We start from the raw sequence: 24,576 nt of genomic DNA on the forward strand, positions 1-24,576 counted from the left end.
TAAAATAATTTGGGCATCAATTATTTTCCGTTGGTCATGAATTAATATAGCTGCTGCAGGATGCATTAAACCTTAATGCATCCTGCTAAGTCACCCCTTAATGATTAAGTGGTGACTTAACGGTTTCACATGGGGCATCTTTGTATGTGTGCTGTAGCCACATACCATTTTCATTCAGCTGAATGAGCTCGGTCAGGATGGTCATCGACGAGGGTGGGATCTCGCCCACACAGCTGGTCCTAGACACGCAAGAGGACAACGTACACAGTCAAATCCCCAGTGTTCATTCAATTTGTACACCAACTAGTGACCAGGAGATTATTTTTGGGAACTTGGGCGTGGGAGAATATGTAGTTGAGCTCGTTGGCCATGTCAGCTTTTTTTTCTTCACAAAGTGCAAATACACACTTGAACAACACTCAACAGGTCTTCAAGTTGCCCCTTGGTTAGTCGCCTAAGTAGCCTAAGCTTCAAAATGATGATATGTGAAGGGTGGAGGATGACGGGCAGAAAAAGCGCTAGCATATCCTAGGATATACTCACTTCTGAACTGCACAATGCTCCGAGTGTTCATGAAGAAGACCTCTCTCTCTGACTTCCTGTTCAGAGTAGCAGCATGGCTGTCGAGGATGTTGGCGATCTGGAAATGAACTCCAACATTCCATGTTCATAATTAAACCATTTGTCTTGATTTGAAGTAAGAAAGAACCTGTCTGAATCATGTGAATAAATATATAGCCTCATTTAGAAACGAGCGCTCGTGCATTACCTGCTGGGTGCTGGCTTGGGAACTGGCACAGCACTGAGGTTATGTTGCTGACATACTGTGTCATGTCTTTCTTGACAGCCTTCTCAACAGCAGGGAGAATGCGACAAGACACACTGGTCATGTCGTCCTGCAGCTCCAACACTGGCAAGGAGGAATCTCGCATGGTCTTCATCAGCCTCTCCACCCGCTCCCTAAGCTGGGGAGAAAAAGAACAGCATGTTTATCAACCACTGTACTGTGTTGCTATTAGCTAGGTAGGTGTTTGTTTCTTATGCACGTGTGAACTCGGACCTTGATGCAGAAGAACGGTTCGGGCAGGCAGTAGCCATTCATGATGTGGATCAGGTGGTCCAGTGTACTGTGGAACACTCTGTGTAGCTTCCCCCCTCTCAATGCTACAGCCTGGATAGTGGGCAGGGCCCCTGTGTGCAATTCCGCCTTAGGGACAAAAACACATAGTTAGAGGAGCATATGAACCCTAGCGTCCCTATTCTGGGGATGCCGAAATAGGTGAACATACAAGCTCACAGGCTTGTAGATCGGCAATGACACAAGAACAGGCGTAGTCCACATAATATACCTGCTGCACTCTGCTGGGGTCGTCCAGTTGGAGCTTGGCAATGACGCAGCCAGGCTCTAGTGCAGCCCCGGCCCTCTCACATAATGAATACAACCAGACTCTGAAGCGGTCAGAGTCATCACCATCTTCATCACCTGGAAAACACACATGTTAATGCAGTTTACATCTATAAATTCATGTCCATGAAATTGGGGCGAATTTGCCGTTAATGCTCTTTCATTTGGATATCACACCTCCATCTCAGTATAGCACTGGCCAGAGAACACGTGCCCACCGTCCTCTACAGTGTACTGGATGAGTTTTCCTGCCGAGGGCGAGCGCAGCAGCGACGGGTCATTCTCCTTCTAAAAAACACAAGTCGTGTTCCCGATAGCGATGGGATACCTGCAAAATACAAAACAAACAGTACTAACCAAGTTTAACCATTGAATATTGTATATACAAATCAGAATGGCAGGGAGGATTGTGCACAAAATGCCCAAAAAAGTCAACAGGAATTGGTCACCCCCCAAAAATAGGCATTGGTCACCCCCCAAAAATAGGCAATCTGCAAGCTCCCAACGCGCCGGGGTGCGAGTCGACGTGTTGTGAGCTTGCAGATCGGCTATTTTCAGCATGCCACAGCGTCATACGATGAAGGTTAATTGAGGTTCTAAACATTAAACAGCAATGTACCTGTCCACCTCCTCTTTCATGTACAGTAGGTGGTACAGCTGCTGCCGTCAAATGAGAGCAGAAGGCCTCAGTCGCTGAGGCGATGGACATACACCTCGGCAGATGCATGGTTCATGATGAGCACGTAGGAGTTGGGAGACTGTCATGTCACGCCACGGCCTTCATAGATCAGCTCCACATCCACCGTGTTGAGGAGCGTGTGTGCAGGTAACACCTGACCTCTGGCAAAGACAGTGGGAGATGTGTGTGTTAGTGGGTGCGGTTATTTATATTCCCCCTTTTCCCAATTTGGTCATTATGCCGATTCAACGTTTTTCCCCTCTTGTGTAGTCCCTGTCACTGCCAACCCCTACATTTGGTCATGTGGGAGGCTGCAGACAACCATGTGCCTAATTCAATACACATGGAGTCGCCAGCCATTTATTTTCACCCGACAGTGAGGAGTTTCACCAGGGGGGTGTATGTAACGCATGTGGTGGAACATGCCATTCCTCTCGGTTTCACATCCGGCTGAACAGGCTCCGGCCAACCTGTAGGAGTCACTAGTGTAGCGATAGAAATTGGGTTTGCTGGAGAGCCTGGCCAAGCCGGATGCACCGTGGAGGATTCAAACCCCTAGTCTCTGCAGTGGTGGGCAGGAACTTCACCGCTTTTCCACCCTGATGCTCAGTGGATGTGTTTTCTATCCTTTTTTCTTTTTTTAATCCCACAATTTTGTAACCCATTTTTTCTACCAGTGCCAATTGCCTATGTAATCCTGGCCGCTACTCTCCCAGCCTAGGGAGAACCCAGAACTGAGCTCATGCCTCCTTCAATGCATGAGGAGCTAGCAAGCCGCTTCTTATCACCTGACAGGGGGGAAATTCCACGGTTGGACGTAGTGCGTGGAAGGAACACGTTATTCCAACCAGTTCCTTTCCCCTCCATCACCAGGGGGAGGCAGTATAGAGACCAGGATTACTGCATGTTTTTGTGAGGGTACCTACCTACCCTAAGGCACACAGGGAGAACATGCAAACTCCACACAGAAAGGCCCTTTCAACAACCCCACCTTGGGTATGGGCACTGATGCCCACAGCGTCCCCGGCGGGAATCGAACCGAGGACCTTCTAGTTGTGAGGCTTGTGTGTTTTCTATCCTGACATCAGCAGATCTGGGGGCAGGTTCATATTCTAGTCGACAGACACCCATTTAGACCTGAGGCCGATTCTAAAAACGCCTTCTAAATCCAGACCTAAGTTTCTGAAAAACATATTTCTTCAATAATTACAAAACATGTATGTTGCTATGTACTGTACATAGCAACAACAACCCCAAAAGGGGTCCCCGTCCTGAAAGGTCTAGTTACAAAAAGGGCTTCCCGCCCAAAATGGGTTAAGACAGTACTTTGTTTATTCTTTTTGTACCTTTCCAGTGAGTGCAGGAAGTTGGACACACTGTTCCTCAGGTTGACATCGGCTACACGGAGAGCACCGCTCACAATCCCCAGCATGGTGTCCGGACGCTCTGCCTGCCCTGCACACACAGCACTATACTCATCCTAACGGCCTTCGTTTTTACCATAAAACTAAAACAAAGTGGCCATTTCAATGTGTTGAGAACAATGAGAACAATGGCAGTAAGATCAAGCTTCCATCTACCATAGTCTAATCACGCACTTGACTGCGTACACTCGGTTTGACTAGAACACAGCATGGGGACATAATGGCAAAATAACATTTTTAGATCCATGTCGTACAATCATCATCACATAACACAACAATTACTTTAGGTTACAGTGATTTCTTAATGCCATAAGACAGTGGTTCTCAAAGTGAGGTCAAGGGACCCTCAGGGTTCCTTGGGGGGGTTCCGAATGGACCCTTAATAGGTCTGTAACTCTGAAGATATGGGGGTCTTTGAAAAAATAAAACGTTTGAGCACCGCTGCCATAAGAAATGTGGTCCTACATGCTACATGTTCCTCATAGGTCGCCCCCAAATGGGAGATATGGCTGTACCTGCATCTTCTCTGAGAAGAGCCTGTCCAGCCAGCCAGTCTCAATGCGGTTATGCTGGAAGCTCTCAGTCTCCAGGAGCTTTATGAGGTACTCTACAGTGGTCCTGCAGTCCCCCCTGATAGACAGTTCCTTCACAGCCACCACCATGTTACTACAGTATGTAGAGACAAAGACAACTGTTAAAATCTCACTGGGTGTCGTTCACATCATACAAAACAGAAACCCATCAACCCTAGCATCCTTATGTGGGGTATGTCATTATTACAGATGAAGATATTTGTAGTGTAGAGGGAAGAAAAAAAGAAGCGATCAAGTATTAGACCGCTGGAGGACCCCGGTCAACAAAGAATATAGGGTTTAAGTGGTTACAGAGTTCAAGGGATAGTTTGGATTTTGGGGAATTGCACTATTCTTTCCGACTTACCCAGACTAAAGAGTCAAACAACCTCATTAACAACTTATTAATGTCACTGCATGCAGTTTGAAGCTATGTTGAATGGTGAGCTTATTACCTAGTTGAGTTCAATTCACATTTGACATTTCCATCATTTTTCACTGACTGACACTGTATCATCCAGTGAGGGTGAGTGTACTCACGAAATGGCCTCTGATTCGCTCGTGATTCTCTCCCCAGGATAAGCAGTGTGAGGAGAAGCAGTGTCCAAACTCATGCAGGCCTCCAGCCGCAACCACGCTGAAGTAACCCCAAACGTTCTTGTGACAGGGTCAAAGCAGGGGGTGAAACCATTTTGTAACATTTTTTATTGATGATGAAAAACCTGTATTATGCACTTAAAAACATCATTCTCTTAAATGTATTTCTGCACTGCATGTTTTATGGTTGACAATGTATTTCCCCCCGGTCCCCGAGCCACTTGACATTGGACTCCCCTATAGGCTGCGTGACATTGACCTTGTGACTCCAGACGGCCAATGTCCCCAGGTCACGCTGGTGGCAGAGCAAATGAGGGCGGAGTAGGGTGTGGCCGCCACAAATACAAAAGTAGGCGCGGGCCATTCGAACAGGAGAGAGACAGGCATACAGGGCAGTGTGGAAGTGACAGCCAGAAGGGACGGTTGTGCACAGGAGGAGCAGACATACCACGGAGCAGAGGTGGGGAATACAGTGATCGCGGCACGTACCAAGCCACCAGCAGCGGACGGTGAGCAGACGGCGCAGTAGCAGCAGAGACGGGGAGGACAGACAGACGAACCAAGGAACGGAGGAGAGGTCCAGTGGCGATAACGTTGCACGCTTCACACCCTCAAAGCCAGACGTACAGTCTGGCGGGCGAGTAAGTGTCCTTCTATGCAACGTTACCTTTACAAACCCACGGTCCTAAACCCCATATGTGAAATATACCTGAACAGATGAACTGGTTCTAGTTTCTATGATTGCAGGCAATACGCACGAAGACAAGAAGAGACAGTGATTCTTGGCCTAAACCCCCGCTCCAGTTAAACCCCATACAAGGACATTCCCACCTTTTGCATTGAACCGTGATGAGTATATGATATAGCATTTGAATTGGCACTTGGCACTTTACTGCTTCAGTAATAGTTGGCACTTTTAACGCTAAATTCATTATTTATTTGCTATAGGTTGCACAAGCCCTGTTTGTTTTTAGTGTTTGGTGATTGTCTGTATTCCTGTATTTTAGTTAGTTAGTGGGCGCATTAGGAGGTTGAGGGTTTTAGTGTAGTGTTATATTGTGTTTATGTTTTTCAGTTTTAAGGCTTATAGATGCCAATGTTTTAGCTTAATAAAATCCGTTACCTTTTTATACAAACCTGTGTCCGTCCAATTCTCTTGTGGGATGTTGCAAAGTGTTGTTCTTACCTGGGCAAAACTGAACCTGTGAATAGCCTAAGACATTGTTATAGAGGACCCTACCTCTTAAATAAAAGGGTGGCGTAGTCTTGCAGTAGAATCACCATTATTATCCTCACAATAATTACGCACCCCGCACTTTATTGTGCACTCTATATTTTATTGTTGTGAGCTTAAATGTGGATGATAAATTACTTATTGGAAAAGGTCAGCATTCTGAAAAGAAGTGGCAAAGTTACATGTGACAGCCTGGCCACCGTCACATATTTGGCGTAGTCGGCAGGACTGGGTAGAGGACAACACAAACAAATCCCTAAGAGAAATTGTACTGATATTTTGCTGTTTTGCTGCTTTTTGTTTTTGTTTTTGGGAAAAGTAATGATGATGATGCCAGTGTATCCAGGGGCCCCGTGGTTACCCAAATTTTCGGGCACAGAAGGTGAGGAGAAATATAGAGATTGGAAAGAACAGATTAAAGGATTATTGGGCACTCAAGAATTGACGGAAGAGAAAAAAGTTGCTTTTGTAGTGCAAACCCTTACGGAAGAAGCTAAACGACAAATTAGTGTGATTGACAGGGAAGACCGAAACACAGTGGCTAAAGTTTTCAAATGTCTAGATAACCTATATAAATCATCCATCTCTGCTTCCCAAGCTCGTGCCTTGTTTTATGGCTGTGCGCAGCGCGCAGGCGAAAATGTGCAGGCTTATATTCTGAGGCTTAGGGAGTTGTTCTGCGGGCTGCGGCGGCTCGACCCAGACACCGCTCCCTCCGATGCCATTCTGCGAGAGCAGTTGCTTGTGGGGCTGTCTGAAGGCCCTCTGGGCCAGGCCTTGAGAATATATGCCCGTCGAAACCCCACCGAAGACTTCGCAGCTCTAAAAGACGAGGCCTTCCTACTAGACACCGAACATAGACGAGAAGGAGCTACTGACATCTTGTGCCATGCTGTTAAACCTGTCTCTATCCCACACACCTCACAGGAACCTGAATGGAGAGAAAAACTGAAACAGGAGATTATGGCGGACGTCAAATCACAAATGCAGGGGTTTACGCAGGAGCTGATGAAGGAGATTCGACCGCTCCTTCGACCCGACACCACCGATCCACGAACCCGCGCTTCACCCCCACCTGAACGACGCCGGGCGCCTTACCAACGCAACGAGTGGGATGAGGGAGGTAGGCCGATATGTAGGAACTGTAGGCAGTCCGGGCACATTGCTCGCTTTTGTAAATCTGACCCCAATCATTTAAACTAGTACGCCCTGTCGCCGAGGTCCGGGAGACAGGGGTGCAGCGCGCACTCGCCAGATCAAGGGCTAATGAAGTGTTTATTGGGGACTGTCCGACTATTGGGATCACTATGGGAGGAGTCCACTTAAGGGGGTTACTGGATACTGGGTCACAAGTTACTTTAATGCAGCAGAGCTTATTTGAGAAAAGATTCTCGCACCTGACATTGGGGAACGAACCCCTTGTATTTAAATTACGCGCCGCTAACGGTCTTGACTTACCTTATACTGGCTATGCCATATTGGACCTAGAACTGGAGGGAATGAAGATCCCAGGGAGAGGAGTTGTAATCGTGAAAGATGAACATTGTACTCAACCGCTGATTATTGGGATGAATGTCGTGAACGCTGTATGGCATGCCCTCTTTAAATGGCCTGGGAGGCCTGTGTTTCCATGTCAGCAGGGAAGGACGCTGTGGAAGGACGCATTCGCCACCTGTAGGAGGGTGGAGGCAGTGACGAACGAAGATGGGTCCATCGGTTATGTGTGGCCGGTCGGCCGGCGGAAGATTCGAATCCCCGCGCAGAGTGAAGTGATGATCTGGGGCCGCGCTTGGAGAGGACCAAATGGAGCGGACTACGAGGCCTTGATGGAAGCCTTGCCGGATGGAAAAGATTTGGGAGTGGCCCGTGCCCTCGTCACGGTGCGCCACGGACGCGTTCCCATACGAGTATGTAATCCACACGCCTATAGTCTGGTCCTGGACCGCCACCAGAAACTGGGGAGGCTGTACCCAGTAGAAGAAGCCGATGTCCGAGGCGGCAGGGACCTGAGCCTGTCCCTGGGGACCGACGGAGAGGTGGAAGTGGCCGTAATTAGTGTGGAGGATGATGGACCACCGAAGACCCTGCCAGAAGAGATGGAGGTGTTGACGGAGCGTGATGACCTGCCGGAGGCGCAGAAAAAGGAGCTGCACGAGATGTTATGCAGGTGGAAGAAGGTGTTCGCCATCCATGATGAAGACTTCGGACAGACGGATGCCGTGCAGCACCAGATACCGACCGGAGACGCTGCGCCCATACGAGAGAGGCACCGGCCGCTGCCGCCCTCCATGTACCGGGAGATGAAGACCCTGCTGAACGAGATGTTGGAGAAGGGAGTCATCAAGGAGAGTTGCAGTCCGTGGGCAGCACCTATAGTACTGGTTAAGAAGAAGGATGGCAGCTGGAGGTTCTGTGTTGACTACAGAAAGCTGAACGCCGTGACGCACAAGGATGCCTTCCCCCTACCCCGAATAGAAGAGACGCTCACCAGCCTGACGAAAGCGCAGTGGTTCTCCACGTTGGACCTGGCCAGTGGCTACTGGCAAGTAGGAATGGATCCCCGGGACCGGGAGAAGACCGCCTTTACGACCCCCCTGGGGCTATTCGAATTTCAGCGTATGCCGTTTGGGCTGTGTAATGCCCCCGCGACCTTTCAGAGACTGATGCAGCAGTGTTTGAGTGGTCAGGTGACGGAATCCTTGCTAGTGTATCTTGATGACATTATAGTATATTCACCTGACTTCTCTTCTCACCTACAGCACCTCGAGCTCGTATTCCAGCGCCTGTGGAGACATGGACTGAAGCTGCGGTTAGACAAATGCAAACTTCTGCGGAGGGAAGTGAAGTTCCTGGGCCATGTAGTAGACCAAGAGGGAGTGCGACCTGATCCGGAGAAAGTGGCAGCGGTGCGAGACTGGACACCTCCCTCTACGGTCCGCGAGGTCCGCGCTTTTCTAGGTTTAGCGGGCTACTATAGGCGTTTCGTGTCCTCTTTTGCCGCCATGGCACGGCCCTTAAACAACCTATTGATAGGAATCCAGAACGATGTAAAATCACACCAGTGTAAAGTAGAGTGGACTTTAGAGTGCCAGCGGGCGTTTGATGCGTTAAAGAGTGCCCTCACACAAGCTCCGGTGTTAGCCTATGCCGATTATACCAAGCCTTTCGTGGTTTACACCGATGCAAGTGGCCGTGGATTGGGGGCGGTTTTAGCGCAGGTCCAAGATGGTCATGAACGTGTAATAGCGTATGCGAGCCGTAGTTTACACCCAACTGAGCAAAACGATGCGAACTACAGCTCCTTCAAACTGGAGCTTTTGGCCCTTAAGTGGGCCGTGACCGAGAAGTTTAAAGATTACCTCACTGGCGCGCAGTTCACTATATTCACGGATAATAACCCCGTTGCGCATCTCCAAACGGCTAGATTGGGAGCTGTGGAACAACGGTGGGCTGCTCAGCTTGCGTCCTTCACGTTCGACATTAAGTACCGACCGGGCAAAAACAACGCAAACGCTGACGCCCTATCGCGGTTCCCAATACAGCCTGTAGACGTGGCGGCTGTACAGCTGACACCAGCAGCGAGGGAGGATGAGTGGAGAGAGACGCAGGATCGGGATCCAGATGTGCGCGTAGTGAAGAGGTGTGTGGAACGAGGGAGAGCTCCTAATATGGTGGAGAGGAAGAATTGGACTAGAGGAGCGCGGCAACTGTTACGCCAGTGGAACAAATTGATCATACAAAATCATGTGTTATATAGGAAAGTGACCGATCCCTATACCAAAGAACAATACTCACAGATCATTTGTCCAGGTTCACGCAGAGAGGAGGTGTGGAAAGGGATCCACGCGGCCGCGGCGCATGCTGGGTTGGAGAGGACCTTGGCCCAGCTGCGGCGTCGGTTCTATTGGCCAGGCATGGAGGGAGCGGTGCGTCAGTTACAACAGGGTTGTGTCGCCTGCAGCCTGCAGAGGAACAGGTCAGAGCCCCGGGCCCCCTTACAACCCTTTGAAGTCTCATATCCCTTAGAAGTAATAGCTATTGATTTCCTCACACTAGGTAGGCCTGCTGATGCGTGGCAGAATATTCTGGTGGCTACTGACTTATTCACCCGGTTTAGTTGGGCTATTGCCACCCGTGACCAGACTGCGCAAACCACTGTCCGCGCGTTATGGACGCACATCATCCAGCCGTTCGGGTGCCCGGCCCGGTTCCACTCGGATCGAGGCCCCAACTTCGAGTCCGAGTTAATGCACCATTTATGTCAGACTTATGGTATTGCAAAAAGTCGCACCACTCCGTACCACCCGGCTGGGAACGGTGCGGTGGAACGGTTTAATCAGACGTTATTGAACATGTTACGCTCGCTAGACACTGATAAACAGGGAAGATGGAATGAGCACTTGCCCGAACTAGTTCACGCATATAACAACACGATCCACAGCGCTACGGGTTATGCCCCCGCTTATTTGATGTTTGGCCGACACTTGAGGCGCCCTGTAGATGTCCAGTTAGGGGTGCAGACGGCGCAAAATCGCATGGAGGTGGGTGGTTGGGTACGGGACCACCAGCAGCGAATGGCGACCGCCTATAGGACAGCAGGGGAGAGGATGGAGGAAGCAGCGACGAGGAGAAAACAGGTTTATGACCGTAGGGCCGGTATTACGCCGTTATTACCAGGAGAACGAGTGTGGATTAGGAATCGGAAGAGGGACGGGCAGGGGAAATTGAGTACGTGGTGGGACCCCGAGCCTTACGCAGTGATGGAACAGGTGGGAGCTACGGGGTTGGTGTACCGAGTTAGACCCGAGAAGGGGGGGCGAGAAAAGACCATACATAGAAATGCGTTGAAAGTGTGTGTAGCCCCCAGGTCGCCCCACGAGGACCCCCCAGCTGTAGTGCAGCCCGAGCAGGTAGAAGCAACAACGCCGCAGTACTATGGGTTTTTCTCCGTCCCGAGAGCACCAGACGAGCCACGGCGCTCGGGAAGAGCAAATATAGGCCAGCCACCCCAGAGGTATGGACATGATTAGGGACAGTTGCAGGGACTGGCAACGGAAAAGTGGGGGGGGATGTGACAGGGTCAAAGCAGGGGGTGAAACCATTTTGTAACATTTTTTATTGATGATGAAAAACCTGTATTATGCACTTAAAAACATCATTCTCTTAAATGTATTTCTGCACTGCATGTTTTATGGTTGACAATGTATTTCCCCCCGGTCCCCGAGCCACTTGACATTGGACTCCCCTATAGGCTGCGTGACATTGACCTTGTGACTCCAGACGGCCAATGTCCCCAGGTCACGCTGGTGGCAGAGCAAATGAGGGCGGAGTAGGGTGTGGCCGCCACAAATACAAAAGTAGGCGCGGGCCATTCGAACAGGAGAGAGACAGGCATACAGGGCAGTGTGGAAGTGACAGCCAGAAGGGACGGTTGTGCACAGGAGGAGCAGACATACCACGGAGCAGAGGTGGGGAATACAGTGATCGCGGCACGTACCAAGCCACCAGCAGCGGACGGTGAGCAGACGGCGCAGTAGCAGCAGAGACGGGGAGGACAGACAGACGAACCAAGGAACGGAGGAGAGGTCCAGTGGCGATAACGTTGCACGCTTCACACCCTCAAAGCCAGACGTACAGTCTGGCGGGCGAGTAAGTGTCCTTCTATGCAACGTTACCTTTACAAACCCACGGTCCTAAACCCCATATGTGAAATATACCTGAACAGATGAACTGGTTCTAGTTTCTATGATTGCAGGCAATACGCACGAAGACAAGAAGAGACAGTGATTCTTGGCCTAAACCCCCGCTCCAGTTAAACCCCATACAAGGACATTCCCACCTTTTGCATTGAACCGTGATGAGTATATGATATAGCATTTGAATTGGCACTTGGCACTTTACTGCTTCAGTAATAGTTGGCACTTTTAACGCTAAATTCATTATTTATTTGCTATAGGTTGCACAAGCCCTGTTTGTTTTTAGTGTTTGGTGATTGTCTGTATTCCTGTATTTTAGTTAGTTAGTGGGCGCATTAGGAGGTTGAGGGTTTTAGTGTAGTGTTATATTGTGTTTATGTTTTTCAGTTTTAAGGCTTATAGATGCCAATGTTTTAGCTTAATAAAATCCGTTACCTTTTTATACAAACCTGTGTCCGTCCAATTCTCTTGTGGGATGTTGCAAAGTGTTGTTCTTACCTGGGCAAAACTGAACCTGTGAATAGCCTAAGACATTGTTATAGAGGACCCTACCTCTTAAATAAAAGGGTGGCGTAGTCTTGCAGTAGAATCACCATTATTATCCTCACAATAATTACGCACCCCGCACTTTATTGTGCACTCTATATTTTATTGTTGTGAGCTTAAATGTGGATGATAAATTACTTATTGGAAAAGGTCAGCATTCTGAAAAGAAGTGGCAAAGTTACATGTGACAGCCTGGCCACCGTCACATTCTTATTGCTGCGGAGGTTCAGCACTTGGACTGTTCCCGAGCTCAGCTTGAAACCCTACAACAACACATCAAACAAATACTTAATCAGAGCCCCTTCAATTTTGACTTTTTTTAAGTTAAATAAATGACAGTAGCACTGAGGGTTTTACTGTGTATAAATTCTACGTCCGTTGTCGAGAGAGAGACAGTGGCACATACTTTTTGGTTTTTGCTGGTGATACGGGATGCAATGACGTGGCCGCGAGGGGAGGGGGCCGTGACCAGACCTTCAAAGTCAATGGAACAATCACCCCAGGGCTGGACCGACCCCATACAACATCCTAATGTCTTTGATACGGTACAGAGGGATTCCAATGGAAATCTGACAGGAGAGGATTAACATGTTCAACTTGATGCTCTTCTCTGGACAGTGAAATACGGAACAAATATCAGTTAAATATAACGGTGACCAGATGGTTAAATTTGCACACTCTTTGAGTTACACATGGATAATCTAGAACGGGGTGCCCCACAGAGCACATACTGTATATGCGGCAGGCTGGGTGGCCTACCCAGGGCTATGTACTGTATTAGGCCTGTCACACTTATTGCATAATCACCTGATAGCAACTATTTGAGCTAGTTGCAATTATTTTGCATAAATCATTAGAATAGTTTCTATTCATCTGTATAAAAACAGTTGGCTAAAACTAACAGAAATGTCATATTTACATCATTGTTTCCACTTCATTGTCCACTTTCAACCTGGCGTCCCTATTTTGAGCATTTAGGGCAAAAATAAATGCCCAGCTTCATGCCCCACTCTGCATCTGTTACTACTTCAACACCTTCAGTCAATTATGAGTGGTATGTATATTGAGACTATAGGGCTTGAGCCTATATGTGATTATGTTACAATTACAGTACTACTGCTCACATGCAAGTGCATGTTTTGAAAAACAATCCTACTTCTTTCTTCTTGAGCAGTGTCTTCTTGAGCAGTGTCAGCGTCTGTATCTTCTCCACACGTTCATCTGCGTCTTGATGAGCTGTCCAGCTTCTTCTCCAGCAGACTCAAGCGCACGCTGGCCTCGCTCAGCTCCTCTCCCTGGAAAACACAAAATTACCTCCATTTATTTACACTTCCTTTTTAAACCACTCTTCTAAAGTTCTGTACTAATATCTAAAGTTCTGTACTAAAGACAGACTGAACACTTTAGGACGTTACTTCACTTGATAGCACTTACGTACGTCAGTGATGTCTGCTCTCAGAGCTGCTGCGTGCAGCTCCGCCGGTGGAGAGTTCTGGGAAATGACAAAGGCAACATCTAAAACTGGGTTGAAAAACAAGGCCCTGCTTCAGTTAGAGTAATTTGATGATGCAAAACTGAAGGAGAAGCCATGTTGAACACAGTGTGTGTTAGAACATGTACACGTGTAGTCACGGCACTGTTTGCTTTAAACTTAAATCCATATTCTTTGGTAGTAACCATGGATTAGTGACTTAACGAATGCCTAAAACATACTGTAAAAGAGAAAAAACATAGTCTATGTCTTGCTTCCATTTTCAATGCTACCACTTTAAACATCTTCTACCTCAATAGTACCCTGTTGAATATATAGTGAATATACATTAAATGTTGTTTTACTTGGTTCTGAGGCTTCTCTGAGTCATACTCTCCCTCTTGCATGGCAGTGGCCATCTTGTTCATGGTTGTAAACATGACAGTGGCAGGCAGGCACTCATAGGGGTTGGCGTTCCATAGATCTGGCACAGATAAATGAATGGACATAATAATGTGTACAAGATACAGAAGAACAGTGGAACATGCTATACAGTACATGACATGCATCTATTGGTTGCTTTTAGGGGTGCAACGGTTAATTAAGAACTATCGGTTGAATTGATTACAAAAGATCCATTTGATAATATATAAAAGATAAAACAAATTTGGTTAATCGAAAAAGTAATCATTAGAATAATCACTATAACAATTATCGATAGTTGCATTCAATGCACTATTTTGACTGAGAGATTAGGAGGAGGAGGGGTACAACATTCTGGGTTGTACTGTATGTATTTTTCATAATTTATTTGCAGCAGGCATGTAAACATTTGAGTACTTTTACTTTTGATAATTTAAGTACTTTTTGATGCCAATACTTTTGTACCTTTACTCAAGTAAATTCTCAAGTGAATTCTGGACTTTTACTTGTAATTTCTACATTGCAGTATTGATGCATTTACTCAAGTAAAACATTTGAGTATTTCCCACCACTCCACTACTCACAAGTTACCTAACCAACATTATTTTTTGGGAGACATGGAACATTTGACCTGTGTTCAGTCAGCAACTATAACGGAGCAACTATAAGACTTCCGGTGGACGATCTCTTCAGCATAAGAGTACCCTCTAAAAATAAAAATAAAGTAGAAAAACGGTTAATTTGCACATTAAAACTACAACTTAAGCATTTAAACGAAGTTATACAACACATATTATGTTTCTGTGTAACAAAAACGTTTTTTTAAACATTAATAATTTATCTAAATGGATAAATGGTCAGAAAAGGTCAGAAAAGTGCCGTTCTCGGACAAAAATGGACACTGGACAGGCACCGGCGGACACTGCCGACACGTCTGACACACGCACACGTGCGGGGACACCTCCCCTACAACGCCACACTCTCGGATAAGCCCGAGAGGTGTAAAAAAAAGAGTGGCGGACCGTCCAGTGAGGTCAGAGGTCAGAAAAGTGCCGTTCTCGGACAAAAGTGGACACTGGACAGGCGCCGGCGGACACTGCCGACACGTCTGACACACGCACGCGTGCGGGGACACCTCCCCTACAACGCCACACTCTCCGCTAAGCGGGAGAGGTGTAAAAAAAAGAGTGGCGGACCGTCCAGTGAGGTCAGAGGTCAGAAAAGTGCCGTTCTCGGAAAAAAGTGGACACTGGACAGGCGCCGGCGGACACTGCCGACACTTCTGATACACGCACACGTGCGGGGACACCTCCCCTACAACGCCACACTCTCGGATAAGCCCAAAAGGTGTACAAAAAAGTGTGGCGGACTGTCCAGTGAGGTCAGAGGTCAGCAAAGTGCCGTTTCCAGACAAAAATGGACACTGAACAGGCGCCGGCGGACACTGCCGACACTTCTGACATACCCACGTGTGTGGGGACACCTCCCCTACAACGCCACACTCCCCGCTAAGCCAAACAGGTGTATTTTGAAAAGTGGCGGGCCGTCCAGTGAGGTCAGGGGTCAGAAAAAGGCCATTTTCAGTGCATAGCCTTTACAAATTGGACGGTGGACACGAGACAGCTATTTGCCGTGGCACTTGTGACATACGCACAAGGTTTATCATACCTGCCATTCCATCTGTACTTTAATTTTATTTGTGTTATCTTTATTTTGATTTCTACTTCATTACATCAGTATTGTTACTTGTTACTGATGTATTTTGTTTGGTTGTGTTAGCACAGTCTCTGTAGAAGCAGGTCTCAACATTTCACTGCTACTTGAGTAAGTGACAAATAAATCCCTCTTGATTCTTGTTCAGATTAGTTCCAGAGTTCTCTTTGAAAATGTCTCACATTTTGAAATGGCTCCACATACATTGCCTGATATTAAGCTGGTAGGTACACATGATGTAATAGACATGCCACTAAAAGTATGCACTTAAAAGTTTATTTTCATTCATTATTTATATTCTTTATAATTGTGAATGTTAAAAATTGTGGGGTTCTGCTATAGTCACTTACAAAACGTATACTCTTATTTCAACGTGAAATGATAGTGTTGTATACTGGAGTCAAACTGGGTTTGTGTCAAATATACTGCAGTTCTCACATTAGTTTATATATAGTAGGCCTAATACCTATCACCGTCCTTTGACTTTATTTGACTCTTAGTGAGAAAGACTGTTACTTGAGTCAGCGTTTAATAGCCTACAGCCAGCAATTGTTTCTAATTATGACAAGCACAATAACACAAATAATAATAATACTCCTGTGTGCGAGTCTGTTGAGAACAAAATAACTCCAGAAGAGAGTGGCAGATTTTCATGCAACTTGGTAGAAATGATCTCCAGGCTGCCCTAGATAAATGGCACAATCATGGTCACAGTCAATGTTACATACGTCTTATCTCAGGAACGGAGACAGACACAGAACGAGATGTTGGTGTGTGCCTTTATTAATGGTCTTGAAATTTTATACTGATGTCAAACTGGGAAACTGAAATAGAAGCAAGGCTTGTCCATAGCCATGTCTGTTGGGTGGGAGTATCAACACATATCCATCAATAACTGGTCAACGCAACAGGACTGTATACACAGAAGATGCTTTAAAACTTCCTGATGAGATTCTGTGGCACTTCCTGGGACTTGCGTCCTCTTCCAAAAAGCCAATGGGTAGGTTTGATGTCAGAAGTGTTGGCAGCGTCCGCCTGTACAAGTATAAACATCCTCCAACCAGCAAATGCATTGCAAGTGGCAAAAACACATGGGTACATTTATTTCTATGTGAAATGTAATGATGCATCACTTAATGCTGGCATCACAATAGAGGACAATTTGGAAGATATTGACCATGGTGTGGATGTGTTTTTTTGCTATTTTTTTTACGCCTCTCGGGCTTATCCGAGAGTGTGGCGTTGTAGGGGAGGTGTCCCCGCACGTGTACGTGTATCAGAAGTGTCGGCAGTGTCCGCCGGCGCCTGTCCAGTGTCCATTTTTGTCTGCAAACAGCTTTTTTCTGACCTCTGACCTCACTGGACAGTCCGCCACACTTTTTTTTACACCTCTCGGGCTTATCCGAGAGTGTGGCGTTGTAGGGGAGGTGTCCCCGCACGTGTGCGTGTATCAGAAGTGTCGGCAGTGTCCGCCGGCGTCTGTCCAGTGTCCACTTTTGGCTGAGAACGGCACTTTTCTGACCTCTGACCTCACTGGACGGTCCGCCACACTTTTTTTTACACCTCTCCCGCTTAGCGGAGAGTGTGGCGTTGTAGGGGAGGTGTCCCCGCACGCATGCGTATGTCAGAAGTGTTGGCAGCGTCCGCCGGCGCCTTTCCAGTGTCCACTTTTGTGTGAAAACGGCACTTTCTTCTCTTACATCTGGCCGCACTGGACGGCCTGCCAGTTTTTTTTTTTTTTTTACAAATTATCTCTCAATTTTCACCAACATTCTGTCCTACTGGTCTGTATCAATTTTCTATCAAGTTCAGGGGCGCTCAGTTATGGAACAGTTCTCACGAACACACACACACAGACACACACACACACACTTTTATTTTTCTGATTACATTCTTATTTGTATTGTATTTTAGTTTTTAAATAGGTGAGATCAACTTTATAAACCCCCGTTGCTTTATTTTTTTAAATCGCACCTGCACTGATCTACTATTATTATTTGTAGCATATTTTGTTGTTACTTTTATCACTGTTTATTTGCTTCTGCAATAAACAATATTATATCATGATAATTTTCCAAGAGTGACCTGGCCTAGATGCAGCATTATTACAATAATGGACAAACAGTTCAAAAACAATACATATGTAACAAACACAAATGAATATCCAGTTAAAGTAAATGTATTTTTAAAATAAATTTGTGTCTATAAAAATAAAATTGGCAATTAGAAGTTTTCTAGTATGCACCATTTAAAAGACGTACATCATAAATGTATTTTTAAAATACATTTGTGTCTTTTAAAAAACATTACACATTCGTGATCTTATTTTGAAGGCAACCGGAAACCTTATAGTTGCTAGCTCCAAAACCGGATGTCCTATAGTTGCTGACGGAACGGAGCTGAACATTTGGGAGTTGAAAAGCACCAGTTGCTACGTTTTATATGCAACCAGAAACGTCAGAATATCAGAATTATCTCTTGTCTTTAAAACAAACGCTAAGCCAATATGTTAGGTCCATGTTAGCATAATAGTTAGCCACATTAGCCATTGAGCCAAACCAACTAACTCTGGGCTCGATCAAATAGGGGAAATATAGACTTCTTGATGTTATAGGTACTGTTAACTAACGTAACACAGACAATGTGACTTCGCTATGTAGATATAAATGATATACAAACCTTTTCTGGTCTGCTGTTATGTTTGTGTGGAGCGTGAGCTAAAACACTTCCGGATACAGTCAGTGACGTCAGACGTAGGGTTCAACCAATAGATAGACGCGTCGCGCGTTCACCGCTCACGGCCGCCATTATAGTAGTTTCTTTCAGTCAAATGAACTACACGTTGTAAAAGTGGATTGTGCCCACAGGCAATGTAGGTAAACAAATAATATACATGCTGTTGGGTACAAAAATAACCAAAAATAACCCAATACCATATAAATAACCCAAAATGGGTAAAACTAATGGGTAAAAACAAATCATTAGGAGTCATGGTTAACATCAGTTACATTATCATCGTGCATAGCAATGCACCTCAAGTAGTGACTGTGTCTCTTTTTAATTACATTATTGTTTCATAGAGACACTATATCAATCAATCTGTCAATATGATTACCATTGTATTGACATATTAATTACATTATTGTTTCATAGAGACACTATATCAATCAATCTGTCTATATGATTACCATTGTATTGACATATTAGTTTGTGCAATGATAGATCTTACAAAACTGTTGCATGACAGCACAAGACATAATCAAAATTAATATTCATTCTCATAGTGGGATATGGTATGATACACTCCCTGGCCTTAACACGGTGATCATCTCAAAATAACTGACTTCACTAAAGGGAAAAAGCAACTGCACCCATGTGAACTTGAGACAACGAGGGGACTGAGCAACAGTTCGGATCCATGTAGAACGGGTCATTGGTCTTGTGAGGAACAACGAACAAGTACACCATATTACAAAGCACATTACCCATCTCTATCTCTACCAGACTGCAACTCCAGGAGAGCGAGAGCCTGCATCTCTTGACAAGATGGTCAGAGTTTGCTGTGCTCTGTGCAACATTTATCCATCTGATGTCCCTTCAGAATAGCATGGGTTTCAGTAACATTGTGTAGCACAGCAATGTACATCACAAATTTGAATGATGTCGTTTTGTATCATTGGCTGCCGTTCACTTGTTTCATTGTGCAACTAATAAAACAAAAAAACAGGTGGCAGTGAAATATATGGCTTTTCTTTGCTTTTTAATAATTTAATCTGGTAATAATTTATGAGTCATGACAGTCCAATAACAATCTCATATACACAGATGGTTAATATTCTGTAGATATATTTTTTCAGTTTTTCTGTTATGTTATCAGGTCATCAGGAGGTCTTGCACGCTGGTAACATAGGTGTCAAAATCAGACATTTGAGACTTTGATTATTGATTGTGTTTGGCCATGTTTACTATTAGAAACGTTACTGCAATACTACTTGTTTTCTGCACTCCACACATTTCCATGTCTTGGGTACCCAGGTCAACCTATGAAAGCGCTTCCGCCAGACCGTGTCCAGATGTGCAGATATCTGTGTCATCAGCTTTACTGCAGTATTATCCTATTTCAAGTGGCTGTTTTGTGGCTGCAGTGTCTGTGGGACTCGTCATGGCAGGGTAATACAACCAAACCTCTACCAAAAATGTGCTTTAAACTATGTACCTTGCTGCACCATTGGAGAATCAACAAGCACGGGTATAGCAAATCCTTTTGATGGAGGACACAGGTCTTTTTGCTCTGGCTGCCTCACCAAATATTGATGCTGTGACTCATCCTGGCCTCTGATCAAACCATAAGTTCTTTAGCTTTACTTTGCTCCCTGGTGTCCTCCTCAGTTAACCTCAGTTAGTTAGTACAACTCGAACCCCCGTTAGTTAGTACAACTTTTGATGTTGTTTAGCTTGTCAGGAATTACAACAGACTTTATGGAAATATTAAGAGTTGTACCACTGTCAGATGATCATTACAGCTATACTGTATTTTGCAGATGACTTTCCTAATATCAGGAAAACTAAGGCCTTGGACATGACAGGGCTCTTGTTTGTGACTGAAACTGATGTTGCAGATCTCTGCATATGGGACACCTCGGACAGACTCCATGCTGGGCTGACTCCGTGCGCAGGGCATCTGGGTGCAAGCCTGCCCATCTTTTTTATCAACATCAGCCAACACAGCATATGCATGAGAGCACACCTCTCCTAAGCCTGCCTTACAGGTGCAATGAGCCATAAGGACTGTTCCATCCTCTTGCACTGTGATCCAGGGGTGTGTTGGGGTCTCATTGAGGCTCATTGAATGCTTTACCTGCAAGTTGCAACACAAGTAGTGAATTATAAGACAAATTTCTCCCAAGGGAGACAACATAAAGTTACCTTGAACCTTGAAGTAAGCTACCTTGATTAAAACATGTAGTTTAAGACATGCATAACATAATTCAGGATAGCTAGGTAACAGCTAGGCAGTAGAGTTTAGCCCATTATGTAATGTTTACTATTTGGTTGCATATCCTTTACCTGCCATGACCTCTGTGACCCATCATCAATTGGACAAATACTGTACTGTCTGATGGCCATTAGAAGGGTCATTCCAGAATTGGAGGACATTTGGGCTTCCGAATTTTTGAAAAAATAACTTTCTATTTGACAAATTTCTGTTATATATTCATCAATAATAGGTAATATACTATCAAAAGCTTGATTAGCTCAGCTCAGGCATCAAAGGTATTTTTATTACATGTTTTATATGGGTTATAGTAACAGGGCTGCAAGTAAAAGTAACAGGGCTGCAAGTAACAGGATTGCAAATCTATGCTAATGTTAGCTTTTTCTCAGGAATAGAAGCTAGCTGTTTAGCTAGATGTTAGCATTTACCAAGAGGACAAACTCACATAAATAAATAAGTACATCTTTTTTTGTCAAGTATTTATCTTATTCTGGAAATATGCATAACAGGGTTGCGTGAGGTAGGTTGAGACATTCAAGTAAGGCTGACAATGTTATACAAATATGAATAATAGAAGAGAGGAGATGCCTTTGCTCTACCCATGATGTTAGGAAAGTGTTTGATGATGTCACTTCTAGTCTGTCATGTGACTCACACTTTTCTTCTTCTTTTACCATGCAAAAAGGTTTAAGGTAACAGGGTTGCATGCAAGTTGTGGGACACAGGTTCCTTGCATAATAATACTTATTTAAAATATTAGGTTAATTAAAACATATGTTTCCACATCAACAAGAGACATCTATGAACAAAATAATGTAAAAGAAAGTAGATTTAAATGTCATTTTAACAGTTTTATCTGAGATTCAATTTGGCAACCAAGGGGGTGGGACAAGAGAAAACTTGCATTTTAGGGGTACTACAGACTTATTTGGTATTTTTTTAAATATGTTTTTTTTTTAAATGCTTTTTTTAAAGTTGATTTAGATTTGGTCTCAGGACAAGTAAAAGTTACACGACAAATGCATTATTTAGTATTTTGTAAATGGATTATTTGACATTTCTTGGGTGGGACGTAAAATGTCCTCCAATTCTGGAATGACCCAGAAACAGAGACACAGGAACTTAGACTGAGGGCTTGTCTCAAATAATAAGTACTTAACATTAACAATGAATTCAATTATAACATAATTTGTCCAAACATCATCCTAATACCTTTTTGCTATTATTTTAATGTTGTGTTATGCTTTTGCTTTTCTTTTTTTTACTTTATTGTTAAATTAGTTGTACTTTTTCTGTAATTGTATTATTGCTCTATAAAGCACTTTGAGCTGCATTTCATGTCATGAAAGGTGCTATACAAATAAAGTTTATTATTATTATTATTATTAATATTATTATTATTATTATTATTATTATTATTATTATTACAGCTATACAGCACAATGTTGAAATTACTCTGTTAAAAAAAGTCCTGCATTCACAATGTTACTTGAGTATTGGCTTCAAAATATTCTGTTCTTATTTCCTTTCCTGGATGATGGGAGCTTACAGTTGAGTTGAAGTTACAGTAGTTACCAAAGTAGCCTACTCTTATGTAGAATGGTTCATTTCACAATCATATTATTGGATTGTATATAGGCTATATTCACGTGTTCATCACTTTAATGTTGCAGCTTGTAAAGGTGGGGGTGGTTTTAATTACTTATTATTGCTGCAGGGTACCTAATAATACATCATCATTTATCAGTTAAAGTATATGTTGAATCTAAATCTGCAAAGTAATTAGAAGGCTAAGTAAAGTTCAATATTTCAAATAGGTAAGTATCAAAAAATTCACAGGGTCAAGTAAAGTAAAAGTACCTCAAAATTGTAAGTAGGCTACTTAGTTAGGCTACATTCCTCAACTGACATAAGTACAATGTTTTCTTTCTCTTAGTAAATATACCCAACTACAGGCTATAGGCTGTAGGCTAATCATACAAAAGAGATAAGCGGGCACGCCTCCATCTACATCGATAGTGTTGCAGCAGTGATAGGTCAGTGAGTTCAAGACAAGTTCATAACACCACTGAGGACGTCAGAGGGCCACTACACAGACACACCACACATGGTGAAAATGGCTTAGTCTGTAGTGAATGATTACTTGACAAAAGTTATGAGGAAAAGAAAAAAGAAAAAGAGACAAAAAACAGAAAGCGTTGGACTGATTTATTTCTTTTGACACACACACCCACATCACTTATCCTCTGACATGATGGGGGTTTTGTGGTTTATTTATATTTTCATCATAATCTTGATGAATGATTAGGCATTTTTAATACTATCCACAGCTTGAGTGAACTACAGGGATGGAGAGGTGGCAATAGGGACAGAATCCATCTCTTTGATAGACTCATTCTCAATGGGTTGAATAAGGGGATTTGATTTGCTTATTAGATTAAATGAAAGCACTATCATGTATGAGTGATAGTTGGATATATAGGTATGTTTAAAAACAGTGCCCTGTCCTGATGAGGGAGAGGTGAGTCCTCCAGCTGCAGGCCATGAACTCATCAGCTGTACGTGTCTTTTCCGCTTTCAAACTAGTGTCCATATTTTTGACATGAATATTGAAAAAAAATAAGAATTGTTGAAAATATCTCAAGACAGCAAAAATAGCAGATCTACTAGCTTGTAGATTGGTTATTTTCGCTATTTGTCGTACGACATGTAGAGCTTAAATGATTAAAGAAACAAACAATTAAACAGACGGGAAAGAGACGTGTCAGGCAAACTGCAGGTCAGGTAGACAGCCCCCCATAGAAAATGGAGAACCCTTAGGGAGGGTCTTTGTCAAGATCAAAGAAGAAGGTAAGAAGAACAACCGCCCGGCCGCCCCAGCTGCTAGTTGCCATTCTTACCCTTCCTGCAACTATAGGTAAAATAGATCCGTCCCATTGAGCTTGGCCTTGGCATTCTTTACGCAATCTCTACTCTACCACCCATTCATTTGTGTTGGTTCTGTGAGCACCCCACAAGGTCACTCCTCCTACTGTTCTCATGAGGTCCTTCAGGTCCTGCCCGCTAAAACCTGATTTATACTCTGTTGTGTCGCACACCGAAAATAGCAGATGTACAAGCGCTGCAACGCGTTGTGTGAGTTTGTACATCTGCTATTTTCAGTGCAACACCAATGTGCAAAAAAAGTACAACTCAGGCTTAATACACAAGGAGAGGTTCTTCACAATGTTCTGTCACGACATGAGGTCTATATCTGGATCCACTTCTTCGGTGTGACAGTGTCTAGACCAGGGGTTCCCAAATGATGGAGTTTGGGAAACGCTGGTCTAGATGGTGGTGGTGAAACCCCCAGTGCCCCACCCCTTCCAGGTGCTCAGTGCTGTTTTGGCCCCAGGGCATTTCTGAAGCAGCTGCATCTGTAGTGACTCTTCTCACTGTGATTGATGCTTGCCTATCCCCTTTATTTCAGCATTACTTTATATCAGCGGTTCTCAAATATTTTCATATCAAGACCCCCAAATGAATATATATTTGGCCACAGACCCCCATCTGAAAATATTTGGTGCAAGGGAACCCATACAAGATTTGTCTTCAAGATTTTCAAATAGCCGATAATAGGGTTAAAGTGGTTGAGCTGATTGTGATGCTAACACATTTTGCTGGGGACCCCCTGAACCCCTTCAAGGAGGGACCCACCAGGGGAGTGGGTCCTCACTGTCAAGCAGTGGTTCTCAAAGTGGGGTCAGAGGAGTCCTCGGACCCCACTTTGAGAACCACTGCTTGACAAGAGCGTTAATATAAATGTTATTGCATACTTTTA

At 44.5% G+C, this 24,576-nt stretch overlaps 1 protein-coding gene and 1 long non-coding RNA gene across 2 annotated transcripts in view; both read right to left on the reverse strand.

The window, feature by feature from the left end:
* The window catches only part of tmem126a (transmembrane protein 126A), a 274,616-nt gene that overhangs the window by 49,231 nt on the left and 200,809 nt on the right, over nucleotides 1-24,576 (reverse strand).
* LOC311065613 lies at nucleotides 1,090-1,692 on the reverse strand. Its single transcript, XR_014602858.1, has 3 exons — nucleotides 1,583-1,692; nucleotides 1,350-1,483; nucleotides 1,090-1,207 (listed from the first exon to the last, which is right to left on the reverse strand). It is a non-coding gene; the product is annotated as an uncharacterized lncRNA (long non-coding RNA).

Source organism: Gymnoscopelus microlampas (genome assembly GCF_963454915.1).
Source record: "Gymnoscopelus microlampas genome assembly, chromosome: 18".
NCBI lineage: Eukaryota > Metazoa > Chordata > Actinopteri > Myctophiformes > Myctophidae > Gymnoscopelus > Gymnoscopelus microlampas.